The sequence below is a fragment of the Balaenoptera physalus genome (genome assembly GCF_965194825.1).
Source record: "Balaenoptera physalus genome assembly, chromosome: 9".
Classification (NCBI taxonomy): domain Eukaryota; kingdom Metazoa; phylum Chordata; class Mammalia; order Artiodactyla; family Balaenopteridae; genus Balaenoptera; species Balaenoptera physalus.
Window position 1 is genome coordinate 75,852,528 of NC_138888.1, and position 13,577 is coordinate 75,866,104.

Genomic DNA, 13,577 nt, shown 5'->3' on the forward strand with positions numbered 1-13,577 from the left:
GTATATGTGTGAAAGAACCACATCTTGCACACCTAGAACAAACAAACCATTGTAATCAAATTTGCTGGGATAAAAAATTAAAAGTAAATTACAAATATGGACAAGAAGTAATGAGACATAAACTTAAAGGGCTTTTTCCTGGCATTTTCCATTCTAATATACAACCTAGAACACCACTTCCATTAAGGCTCTGTTTCCCTAGTAACCAAATTTGGTAAAGGAGAAATGCTGCCACCTTGTGGCCGTTTCCTGCAAGAGCAGCTTTAAAGTCACAGCTAATGGTCACTTAACATTCACAAGGACTCAGGGCTGTAAAGGAAACTTGCCCTAAAAATTTGTGCTGAAGTAGAGAATGGACAAAAAAATTCAAAACAGGCAAATGTTTCAAGAAGAGATTATGAAGAGTTAAGTTTAACTTACACTCTTTTTAAAAAAAGGAAAATGGATAAAAGCTCAACCTCAGGGAGTGTTAGGCGCATGGAATCTAATCTACAAAAAGTTTCAACTTACACCAGTCGACTGACCATCAGCAAAATGTCTACAAACAATAAATGCTGAAGGGGTTTTAGAGAACTGTGTACCCCCTACCTGCTGGTGAGACATAAAGGGGTAACAGCCAATAGTGAGAACAGAAAGCAGCTGTGTTTAAAAGTAAAAATGGAGGTACCATTCAATCCAGCAGGGGCACCATTGGCCCTCTCATCTGAGAAAACAAGAATCGAGAAGACACAGGCCGCAAAAGCTGCAGTGCAGCCTTATTCACAATATCCAAGACAGTGAAGCAATCAAAATGTCCAACAACAGGTAAATGGATAAAGAAGAAGTGGTCCATATACACAATGGAATATTAGCCATGGAAGACAATGACCCATTGCTCTTTGAGGCACCACAAATGAGTCTGGGGATAATCACGAAAGATGAGGTAAGTTGGAAAGCAAAAGACCTGTATTCTATGATATCACTTATAGGCGTTATCTAATAACCGACACAAATGAACATATTTCCGCAGAGAAAGACACTCACAGATTTAGAAAACAAACTATGCTCATCTAAAACGAAAGGTGGGGGAATGGATAAATTAAGATTAGTGTTACTATATGTATATAAACACATATTATATACATATCACAAAAAGACCGACCATATAGCAAGGGAGGTCTGAAGAACCCTCAGTAACATTTTACATGGGAAGAGCATCTGTACTTGAATAGACAAATATAATGTACAAATGAACCAGATTGTGTACACCTCGGACAAACAATATTCTAAGCTTTACCCCAATTAAAAAAAAATTAAAACCAAGAAGAAATAATGAGACATAAACTTATGGGGCTTTCTCCATGCACATTCCAATGTAATTTACAACCTAGGAACACGACTTCCAGAAAGGCTCTGCTGCCCTACTACCCAGATTTGGGAATGGAGAAATGCTGCCTGCTTCAGGCCACTTCCCACAACAGGAGATTTAAAACCCTTGCTAAAGGTCACTAAATATTCACCAAACTTGCAGTTTGGTAAATGACACCTGCTCTCTAAAAAAAGTCTGAGGTGAAGATCGAACAAAAAATTCAAAAGAGGGCAGCCTTCCAGGAAGACAATATCAAGAGTTATATTGTACTCCCAATTGTTTCCTTTTTTTAACAGAAAAGAAAACCGCGGAGAAAAATGATGAGTTTTACGAATTTTCAAAGACATGCAAACCCAAATTACAAAACCCTATCAGCTCACAGGAGCCAGTAGGGCCATTAGCATAAATGCTGCAAACAATAAATGCTGAAGCGATTGAGGAGAAATGTGTACCCTCGATTCTAAGGCGGACGTGCTAAGTGCCACGAATGAAAACACAAAGAAGGTGCTTGGAAAGGGAAAAACGGTGCTACCAGTCAGTCAATCACACCCACTGCTGGGCCTATCACCTGAGAAAATGAGAATCAAAAAGTCACAGGCTGGCAATCCTGCACTCCAACAATATTTACCATAGCCAACACTTGGAAGCAATGAAAATGTCCATCCACCGAGGAATGCACAAAGTAGAAGTGGTCCACGTACACAGTGGGAAATTACTCCAATAAAAAATAAAAATCAAAATTAAAAATCCAACAAAAGCAAGGAGACATCAGCTTGTTTGAGTTTGTCTGGGCACACTCCACTCTAATTTATAACCGAGAAACACCACAGGACGCAAGGGCTTTTCCCTAGTTACCAGGGTGGGGAACATAGAAAGGCTGCCGCCCTCTGGCAGTTACCTGCACAAGCACTTTTAAAGCCTGTGCTAATGGTCATTTCATAAGAACAAGTACTGCAGAACTGTAAATGAAACCTGCCCTCAACATGTCTTCAGGGAGGTAATGGCCAAAACACTTCAAAATGTGACAGATACTTTAAGAGAACACTTTGAAGAACTAAGGGGTAATCACAGCTTGAAAAATAAAAAGGACATGCCTTCCAGCTCAATTTCAACGGATCATGGGGCACATGCGAATTCAATCACAAAGAGGTATCAGCTCACACTTGTCAGAATAACCATCAGCAAGAAAACTACAAACAATAAATGCTGAAGGTGTTGTGGAGAAATGCATACCCTCAACTTCAAGGGGGACGTAAGCTGGAAAGGACCACCAATGAGAACAGAATGGAGGTGCCTTAAAAAGGTAAACATTGAGCTACCATATGATCCAGCAGGCCCACTCCTCCACCTATAATCTAAGAAGAGAGAATTGGACAGACACAGGCAGGCAAATCTGCATTGAACAGTATTACAATAGCCAAGATATGGAAGTAAACATAAAGTCTACCAACAGATAGGAGGACAAAAAGAACTCCTCCATGTACAGATAGAATATTCGCTAGTGAAAAAAATGAAACAATGCCATTTGCAGCACCGTAGATGAGTTAGAAGTAATCACGCCACCTGTAGTAAGTGAGAAAGCAAAAGACACATATCCGATCATATCACTTTTAGGAGTTACTTAAAAATTGATACCAATGAAGATATTTCCACAGAGAAAGGCGGTAACAGATTCATTAAAAAACTTATGGTTCGCCAAATAGAAAGGGATGAGGATTGGATACATTACCATATTGGGGTTAACAGAGATATACAAACCATGTGAAATATATAACCAGGAAAGACGTACGGAAGACCAGGAGAAGACTACTCAACATTGTGTCATAACCTACATGGGAAAAGGATGCGAGGAAGAATAGATACACGTATATGTGTGAAAGAACCACAACTTGCACACCTAGAACAAACAAACTATTGTAATCAAATTTGCTGGGATAAAAAATAAAAAGTAAATTACAAATATGAACAACAAGTAATGAGACATAAACCTAAAGGGCTTTTTCCTGGCACATTCCACTCTAATTTACAACCTAGAACACCACTTCCATTAAGCCTGTTTCCCTAGTAACCAAATTTCGTAAAGGAGAAATGCTGCCACCTTGTGGCCGTTTCCTGCAAGAGCAGCTTTAAAGTCACAGCTAATGGTCACTTAACATTCACAAGGACTCAGGGCTGTAAAGGACACTTGCCCTAAAAATTTGTGCTGAAGTAGAGAATGGACAAAAAAATTCAAAACAGGCAAATGTTTCAAGAAGAGATTATGAAGAGTTAAGTTTTACTTACACTCTTTTTAAAAAAAAGGAAAATGGATAAAAGCTCAACCTCAGGGAGTGTTAGACGCATGCAACCTAATCTACAAAAAGTTTCAACTTACACCAGTCGACTGACCATCAGCAAAATGTCTACAAACAATAAATGCTGAAGGGGTTTTAGAGAACTGTGTACCCTCTACCTGCTGGTGAGACGTAAAGGGGTAACAGCCAATAGTGAGAACAGAAAGCAGCTGTGTTTAAAAGTAAAAATGGAGGTACAATTCAATCCAGCAGGGGCACCATTGGACCTCTCACCTGAGAAGACAAGAATCGAGAAGACACAGGCCGCAAAAGCTGCAGTGCAGCCTTATTCACAATAGCCAAGCCAGTGAAGCAATCAAAATGTCCAACAACAGGTAAATGGATAAAAAGAAGTGGTCCATATACACAATGGAATATTAGCCATGGAAGACAATGACCCATTGCTCTTTGAGGCACCACAAATGAGTCTGGGGATAATCACGAAAGATGAGGTAAGTTGGAAAGCAAAAGACCTGTATTCTATGATATCACTTATAGGCGTTATCTAATAACCGACACAAATGAACATATTTCCGCAGAGAAAGACACTCACAGATTTAGAAAACAAACTATGCTCATCTAAAACGAAAGGTGGGGGAATGGATAAATTAAGACTAGTGTTACTATATGTATACAAACACATATTATATACATATCACAAAAAGACCGACCATATAGCAAGGGAGGTCTGAAGAACCCTCAGTAACATTTTACATGGGAAGAGCATCTGTACTTGAATAGACAAATATAATGTAGAAATGAACCAGATTGTGTACACCTCGGACAAACAATATTCTAAGCTTTACCCCAATTAAAAAAAAATTAAAACCAAGAAGAAATAATGAGACATAAACTTATGGGGCTTTCTCCATGCACATTCCAATGTAATTTACAACCTAGGAACACGACTTCCTGAAAGGCTCTGCTGCCCTATTACCCAGATTTGGGAATGGAGAAATGTTGCCTGCTTCAGGCCACTTCCCACAACAGGAGATTTAAAACCCTTGCTAAAGGTCACTAAATATTCACCAAACTTGCAGTTTGGTAAATGACACCTGCTCTCTAAAAAAAGTCTGAGGTGAAGATCGAACAAAAAATTCAAAAGAGGGCAGCCTTCCAAGAAGACAATATCAAGAGTTATATTGTACTCCCAATTGTTTCCTTTTTTTAACAGAAAAGAAAACCGCGGAGAAAAATGATGAGTTTTACGAATTTTCAAAGACATGCAAACCCAAATTACAAAACCCTATCAGCTCACAGGAGCCAGTAGGGCCATTAGCATAAATGCTGCAAACAATAAATGCTGAAGCGATTGAGGAGAAATGTGTACCCTCGATTCTAAGGCGGACGTGCTAAGTGCCAGGAATGAAAACACAAAGAAGGTGCTTGGAAAGGGAAAAACGGTGCTACCAGTCAGTCAATCACACCCACTGCTGGGCCTATCACCTGAGAAAATGAGAATCAAAAAGTCACAGGCTGGCAATCCTGCACTCCAACAATATTTACCATAGCCAACACTTGGAAGCAATGAAAATGTCCATCCACCGAGGAATGCACAAAGTAGAAGTGGTCCACGTACACAGTGGGAAATTACTCCAATAAAAAATAAAAATCAAAATTAAAAATCCAACAAAAGCAAGGAGACATCAGCTTGTTTGAGTTTGTCTGGGCACAGTCCACTCTAATTTATAATCGAGAAACACCACAGGCCGCAAGGGCTTTTCCCTAGTTACCAGGGTGGGGAACATAAAAAGGCTGCCGCCCTCTGGCAGTTACCTGCAAAAGCAGCCTTAAAGCCTGTGCTAACGGTCATTTCATACGAACAAGTACTGCAGAACTGTAAATGAAACCTGCCCTCAAAATGTCTTCAGGGAGGTAATGGCCAAAACATTTCAAATTGTGACACATACTTTAAGAGAACACTTTGAAGAACTAAGGGGTAATCACAGCTTGAAAAATAAAAAGGACATGCCTTCAAGCTCAATTTCAACGGATTATGAGGCACATGCGAATTCAACCACAAAGAGGTATCAGCTCACACTTGTCAGAGTAACCATCAGCAAGAAAACTACAAACAATAAATGCTGAAGGTGTTGTGGAAAAATGCATACCCTCAACTTCAAGTGGGACGTAATTTGGAAAGGACCACCAATGAGAACAGAATGGAGGTGCCTTAAAAAGGTAAACATTGAGCTACCATATGATCCAGCAGGCCCACTCCTCCACCTATAATCTAAGAAGAGAGAATTGGAAAGACACAGGCAGGCAAATCTGCATTGCACAATATTACAATAGCCAAGATATGGAAGTAAACAAAAGTCTACCAACAGATGGGAGGACAAAGAAGAACTCCTCCCTGTACAACTGGAATATTCGCTAGTGAAAAAAATGAAACAATGCCATTTGCAGCACCATAGATGAGTCTAGACGTAATCACGCCACCTGTAGTAAGTGAGAAAGCAAAAGCCACATATCCTATCATATCACTTTTAGGAGTTACTTAAAAATTGATACCAATGAAGATATTTCCACAGAGAAAGGCAATCACAGATTCATTAAAAAACTTATGGTTCACCAAATAGAAAGGGATGAGGATTGGATACATTACCATATTGGGGTTAACAGAGATATACAAACCATGTGAAATATATAACCAGGAAAGACGTACGGAAGACCAGGAGAAGACTACTCAACATTGTGTCATAACCTACATGGGAAAAGGATGCGAGGAAGAATAGATACCTGTATATGTGTGAAAGAACCACATCTTGCACACCTAGAACAAACAAACCATTGTAATCAAATTTGCTGGGATAAAAAATTAAAAGTAAATTACAAATATGGACAAGAAGTAATGAGACATAAACTTAAAGGGCTTTTTCCTGGCATTTTCCATTCTAATATACAACCTACAACACCACTTCCATTAAGGCTCTGTTTCCCTAGTAACCAAATTTGGTAAAGGAGAAATGCTGCCACTTTGTGGCCGTTTCCTGCAAGAGCAGCTTTAAAGTCACAGCTAATGGTCACTTAACATTCACAAGGACTCAGGGCTATAAAGGAAACTTGCCCTAAAAATTTGTGCTGAAGTAGAGAATGGACAAAATAATTCAAAACAGGCAAGTGTTTCAAGAAGAGATTATGAAGAGTTAAGTTTTACTTACACTCTTTTTAAAAAAAGGAAAATGGATAAAAGCTCAACCTCAGGGAGTGTTAGACGCATGGTAACTAATCTACAAATGTTTCAACTTACACCAGTCGACTGACCATCAGCAAAATGTCTACAAACAATAAATGCTGAAGGGGTTTTAGAGAACTGTGTACCCTCTACCTGCTGGTGAGACATAAAGGGGTAACAGCCAATAGTGAGAACAGAAAGCAGCTGTGTTTAGAAGTAAAAATGGAGGTACCATTCAATCCAGCAGGGGCACCATTGGACCTCTCACCTGAGAAGACAAGAATCGAGAAGACACAGGCCGCAAAAGCTGCAGTGCAGCCTTATTCACAATATCCAAGACAGTGAAGCAATCAAAATGTCCAACAACAGGTAAATGGATAAAGAAGAAGTGGTCCATATACACAATGGAATATTAGCCATGGAAGACAATGAACCATTGCTCTTTGAGGCACCACAAATGAGTGTGGAGATAATCACGAAAGATGAGGTAAGTTGCAAAGCAAAAGACCTGTATTCTATGATATCACTTATAGGCGTTATCTAATAACTGACACAAATGAACATATTTCCACAGAGAAAGACACTCACAGAATTAGAAAACAAACTATGCTCATCTAAAACGAAAGGTGGGGGGAATAGATAAGTTAAGATTAGTGTTACTATATGTATACAAACTCATCTTATATACATATCTCAAAAAGACCGACCATATAGCAAGGGAGGTCTGCGGAACCCTCTGTTAACATTTTACATGGGAAGAGGATCTGTACTTGAATAGATATATATAATGTACAAATGAACCAGATTGTGTTCACCTAGGACAAACAATATTCTAAGCTTTACCCCAATTAAAAAAAAATTAAAACCAAGAAGAAATAATGAGACATAAACTTATGGGGCTTTCTCCATGCACATTCCAATGTAATTTACAACCTAGGAACACGACTTCCAGAAAGGCTCTGCTGCCCTATTACCCAGATTTGGGAATGGAGAAATGTTGCCTGCTTCAGGCCACTTCCCACAACAGGAGATTTAAAACCCTTGCTAAAGGTCACTAAATATTCACCAAACTTGCAGTTTGGTAAATGACACCTGCTCTCTAAAAAAAGTCTGAGGTGAAGATCGAACAAAAAATTCAAAAGAGGGCAGCCTTCCAAGAAGACAATATCAAGAGTTATATTGTACTCCCAATTGTTTCCTTTTTTTAACAGAAAAGAAAACCGCGGAGAAAAATGATGAGTTTTACGAATTTTCAAAGACATGCAAACCCAAATTACAAAACCCTATCAGCTCACAGGAGCCAGTAGGGCCATTAGCATAAATGCTGCAAACAATAAATGCTGAAGCGATTGAGGAGAAATGTGTACCCTCGATTCTAAGGCGGACGTGCTAAGTGCCAGGAATGAAAACACAAAGAAGGTGCTTGGAAAGGGAAAAACGGTGCTACCAGTCAGTCAATCACACCCACTGCTGGGCCTATCACCTGAGAAAATGAGAATCAAAAAGTCACAGGCTGGCAATCCTGCACTCCAACAATATTTACCATAGCCAACACTTGGAAGCAATGAAAATGTCCATCCACCGAGGAATGCACAAAGTAGAAGTGGTCCACGTACACAGTGGGAAATTACTCCAATAAAAAATAAAAATCAAAATTAAAAATCCAACAAAAGCAAGGAGACATCAGCTTGTTTGAGTTTGTCTGGGCACAGTCCACTCTAATTTATAATCGAGAAACACCACAGGCCGCAAGGGCTTTTCCCTAGTTACCAGGGTGGGGAACATAAAAAGGCTGCCGCCCTCTGGCAGTTACCTGCAAAAGCAGCCTTAAAGCCTGTGCTAACGGTCATTTCATAAGAACAAGTACTGCAGAACTGTAAATGAAACCTGCCCTCAAAATGTCTTCAGGGAGGTAATGGCCAAAACATTTCAAATTGTGACACATACTTTAAGAGAACACTTTGAAGAACTAAGGGGTAATCACAGCTTGAAAAATAAAAAGGACATGCCTTCAAGCTCAATTTCAACGGATTATGAGGCACATGCGAATTCAACCACAAAGAGGTATCAGCTCACACTTGTCAGAGTAACCATCAGCAAGAAAACTACAAACAATAAATGCTGAAAGTGTTGTGGAAAAATGCATACCCTCAACTTCAAGTGGGACGTAATTTGGAAAGGACCACCAATGAGAACAGAATGGAGGTGCCTTAAAAAGGTAAACATTGAGCTACCATATGATCCAGCAGGCCCACTCCTCCACCTATAATCTAAGAAGAGAGAATTGGAAAGACACAGGCAGGCAAATCTGCATTGCACAATATTACAATAGCCAAGATATGGAAGTAAACAAAAGTCTACCAACAGATGGGAGGACAAAGAAGAACTCCTCCCTGTACAACTGGAATATTCGCTAGTGAAAAAAATGAAACAATGCCATTTGCAGCACCATAGATGAGTCTAGACGTAATCACGCCACCTGTAGTAAGTGAGAAAGCAAAAGCCACATATCCTATCATATCACTTTTAGGAGTTACTTAAAAATTGATACCAATGAAGATATTTCCACAGAGAAAGGCAATCACAGATTCATTAAAAAACTTATGGTTCACCAAATAGAAAGGGATGAGGATTGGATACATTACCATATTGGGGTTAACAGAGATATACAAACCATGTGAAATATATAACCAGGAAAGACGTACGGAAGACCAGGAGAAGACTACTCAACATTGTGTCATAACCTACATGGGAAAAGGATGCGAGGAAGAATAGATACCTGTATATGTGTGAAAGAACCACATCTTGCACACCGAGAACAAACAAACCATTGTAATCAAATTTGCTGGGATAAAAAATTAAAAGTAAATTACAAATATGGACAAGAAGTAATGAGACATAAACTTAAAGGGCTTTTTCCTGGCATTTTCCATTCTAATATACAACCTACAACACCACTTCCATTAAGGCTCTGTTTCCCTAGTAACCAAATTTGGTAAAGGAGAAATGCTGCCACTTTGTGGCCGTTTCCTGCAAGAGCAGCTTTAAAGTCACAGCTAATGGTCACTTAACATTCACAAGGACTCAGGGCTGTAAAGGAAACTTGCCCTAAAAATTTGTGCTGAAGTAGAGAATGGACAAAAAAATTCAAAACAGGCAAATGTTTCAAGAAGAGATTATGAAGAGTTAAGTTTTACTTACACTCTTTTTAAAAAAAGGAAAATGGATAAAAGCTCAACCTCAGGGAGTGTTAGGCGCATGGAATCTAATCTACAAAAAGTTTCAACTTACACCAGTCGACTGACCATCAGCAAAATGTCTACAAACAATAAATGCTGAAGGGGTTTTAGAGAACTGTGTACCCCCTACCTGCTGGTGAGACATAAAGGGGTAACAGCCAATAGTGAGAACAGAAAGCAGCTGTGTTTAAAAGTAAAAATGGAGGTACCATTCAATCCAGCAGGGGCACCATTGGACCTTTCACCTGAGAAGACAAGAATCGAGAAGACACAGGCCGCAAAAGCTGCAGTGCAGCCTTATTCACAATATCCAAGACAGTGAAGCAATCAAAATGTCCAACAACAGGTAAATGGATAAAGAAGAAATGGTCCATATACACAATGGAATATTAGCCATGGAAGACAATGAACCATTGCTATTTGAGGCACCACAAATGAGTCTGGAGATAATCACGAAAGATGAGGTAAGTTGGAAAGCAAAAGACCTGTATTCTATGATATCACTTATAGGCGTTATCTAATAACCGACACAAATGAACATATTTCCGCAGAGAAAGACACTCACAGATTTAGAAAACAAACTATGCTCATCTAAAACGAAAGGTGGGGGAATGGATAAATTAAGATTAGTGTTACTATATGTATACAAACACATATTATATACATATCACAAAAAGACCGACCATATAGCAAGGGAGGTCTGAAGAACCCTCAGTAACATTTTACATGGGAAGAGCATCTGTACTTGAATAGACAAATATAATGTACAAATGAACCAGATTGTGTACACCTCGGACAAACAATATTCTAAGCTTTACCCCAATTAAAAAAAATTAAAACCAAGAAGAAATAATGAGACATAAACTTATGGGGCTTTCTCCATGCACATTCCAATGTAATTTACAACCTAGGAACACGACTTCCAGAAAGGCTCTGCTGCCCTACTACCCAGATTTGGGAATGGAGAAATGCTGCCTGCTTCAGGCCACTTCCCACAACAGGAGATTTAAAACCCTTGCTAAAGGTCACTAAATATTCACCAAACTTGCAGTTTGGTAAATGACACCTGCTCTCTAAAAAAAGTCTGAGGTGAAGATCGAACAAAAAATTCAAAAGAGGGCAGCCTTCCAAGAAGACAATATCAAGAGTTATATTGTACTCCCAATTGTTTCCTTTTTTTAACAGAAAAGAAAACCGCGGAGAAAAATGATGAGTTTTACGAATTTTCAAAGACATGCAAACCCAAATTACAAAACCCTATCAGCTCACAGGAGCCAGTAGGGCCATTAGCATAAATGCTGCAAACAATAAATGCTGAAGCGATTGAGGAGAAATGTGTACCCTCGATTCTAAGGGGGACGTGCTAAGTGCCACGAATGAAAAAACAAAGAAAGTGCTTGAAAAGGGAAAAACGGTGCTACCAGTCAGTCAATCACACCCACTGCTGGGCCTATCACCTGAGAAAATGAGAATCAAAAAGTCACAGGCTGGCAATCCTGCACTCCAACAATATTTACCATAGCCAACACCTGGAAGCAATGAAAATGTCCATCAACCAAGGAATGCACAAAGAAGAAGTGGTCCACGTACACAGTGGAAAATTACTCCAATAAAAAATAAAAATTAAATTTAAAAATCCAACAAAAGTAAGGAGACATCAGCTTGTGTGGGTTTGTCCGGGCACACTCCACTCTAATTTATAACCGAGAAACACCACAGGCAGCAAGGGCTTTTCCCTAGTTACCAGGGTGGGGAACATAGAAAGGCTGCCGCCCTCTGGCAGTTTCCTGCAAAAGCAGTTTTAAAGCCTGTGCTAATGGTCATTTCATAGGAACAAGTACTGCAGAACTGTAAATGAAACCTGCCCTCAAAATGTCTTCAGGGAGGTAATGGCCAAAACACTTCAAAATGTGACACATACTTTAAGAGAACACTTTGAAGAACTAAGGGGTAATCACAGCTTGAAAAATAAAAAGGACATGCCTTCAAGCTCAATTTCAACGGATTATGAGGCACATGCGAATTGAAACACAAAGAGGTATCAGCTCACACTTGTCAGAATAACCATCAGCAAGAAAACTACAAACAATAAATGCTGAAGGTGTTGTGGAAAAATGCATACCCTCAACTTCAAGTGGGACGTAAGTTGGAAAGGACCACCAATGAGAACAGAATGGAGGTGCCTTAAAAAGGTAAACATTGAGCTACCATATGATCCAGCAGGCCCACTCCTCCACCTATAATCTAAGAAGAGAGAATTGGAAAGACACAGGCAGGCAAATCTGCATTGCACAGTATTACAATAGCCAAGATATGGAAGTAAACAAAAGTCTACCAACAGATGGGAGGACAAAGAAGAACTCCTCCATGTACAACTGGAATATTCGCTAGTGAAAAAAATGAAACAATGCCATTTGCAGCACCATAGATGAGTCTAGACGTAATCACGCCACCTGTAGTAAGTGAGAAAGCAAAAGCCACATATCCTATCATATCACTTTTAGGAGTTACTTAAAAATTGATACCAATGAAGATATTTCCACAGAGAAAGGCAATCACAGATTCATTAAAAAACATATGGTTCACCAAATAGAAAGGGATGAGGATTGGATACATTACCATATTGGGGTTAACAGAGATATACAAACCATGTGAAATATATAACCAGGAAAGACGTACGGAAGAACAGGAGAAGACTACTCAACATTGTGTCATAACCTACATGGGAAAAGGATGCGAGGAAGAATAGATACCTGTATATGTGTGAAAGAACCACATCTTGCACACCTAGAACAAACAAACCATTGTAATCAAATTTGCTGGGATAAAAAATTAAAAGTAAATTACAAATATGGACAAGAAGTAATGAGACATAAACTTAAAGGGCTTTTTCCTGGCATTTTCCATTCTAATATACAACCTACAACACCACTTCCATTAAGGCTCTGTTTCCCTAGTAACCAAATTTGGTAAAGGAGAAATGCTGCCACTTTGTGGCCGTTTCCTGCAAGAGCAGCTTTAAAGTCACAGCTAATGGTCACTTAACATTCACAAGGACTCAGGGCTGTAAAGGAAACTTGCCCTAAAAATTTGTGCTGAAGTAGAGAATGGACAAAAAAATTCAAAACAGGCAAATGTTTCAAGAAGAGATTATGAAGAGTTAAGTTTTACTTACACTCTTTTTAAAAAAAGGAAAATGGATAAAAGCTCAACCTCAGGGAGTGTTAGGCGCATGGAATCTAATCTACAAAAAGTTTCAACTTACACCAGTCGACTGACCATCAGCAAAATGTCTACAAACAATAAATGCTGAAGGGGTTTTAGAGAACTGTGTACCCCCTACCTGCTGGTGAGACATAAAGGGGTAACAGCCAATAGTGAGAACAGAAAGCAGCTGTGTTTAGAAGTAAAAATGGAGGTACCATTCAATCCAGCAGGGGCACCATTGGACCTCTCACCTGAGAAGACAAGAATCGAGA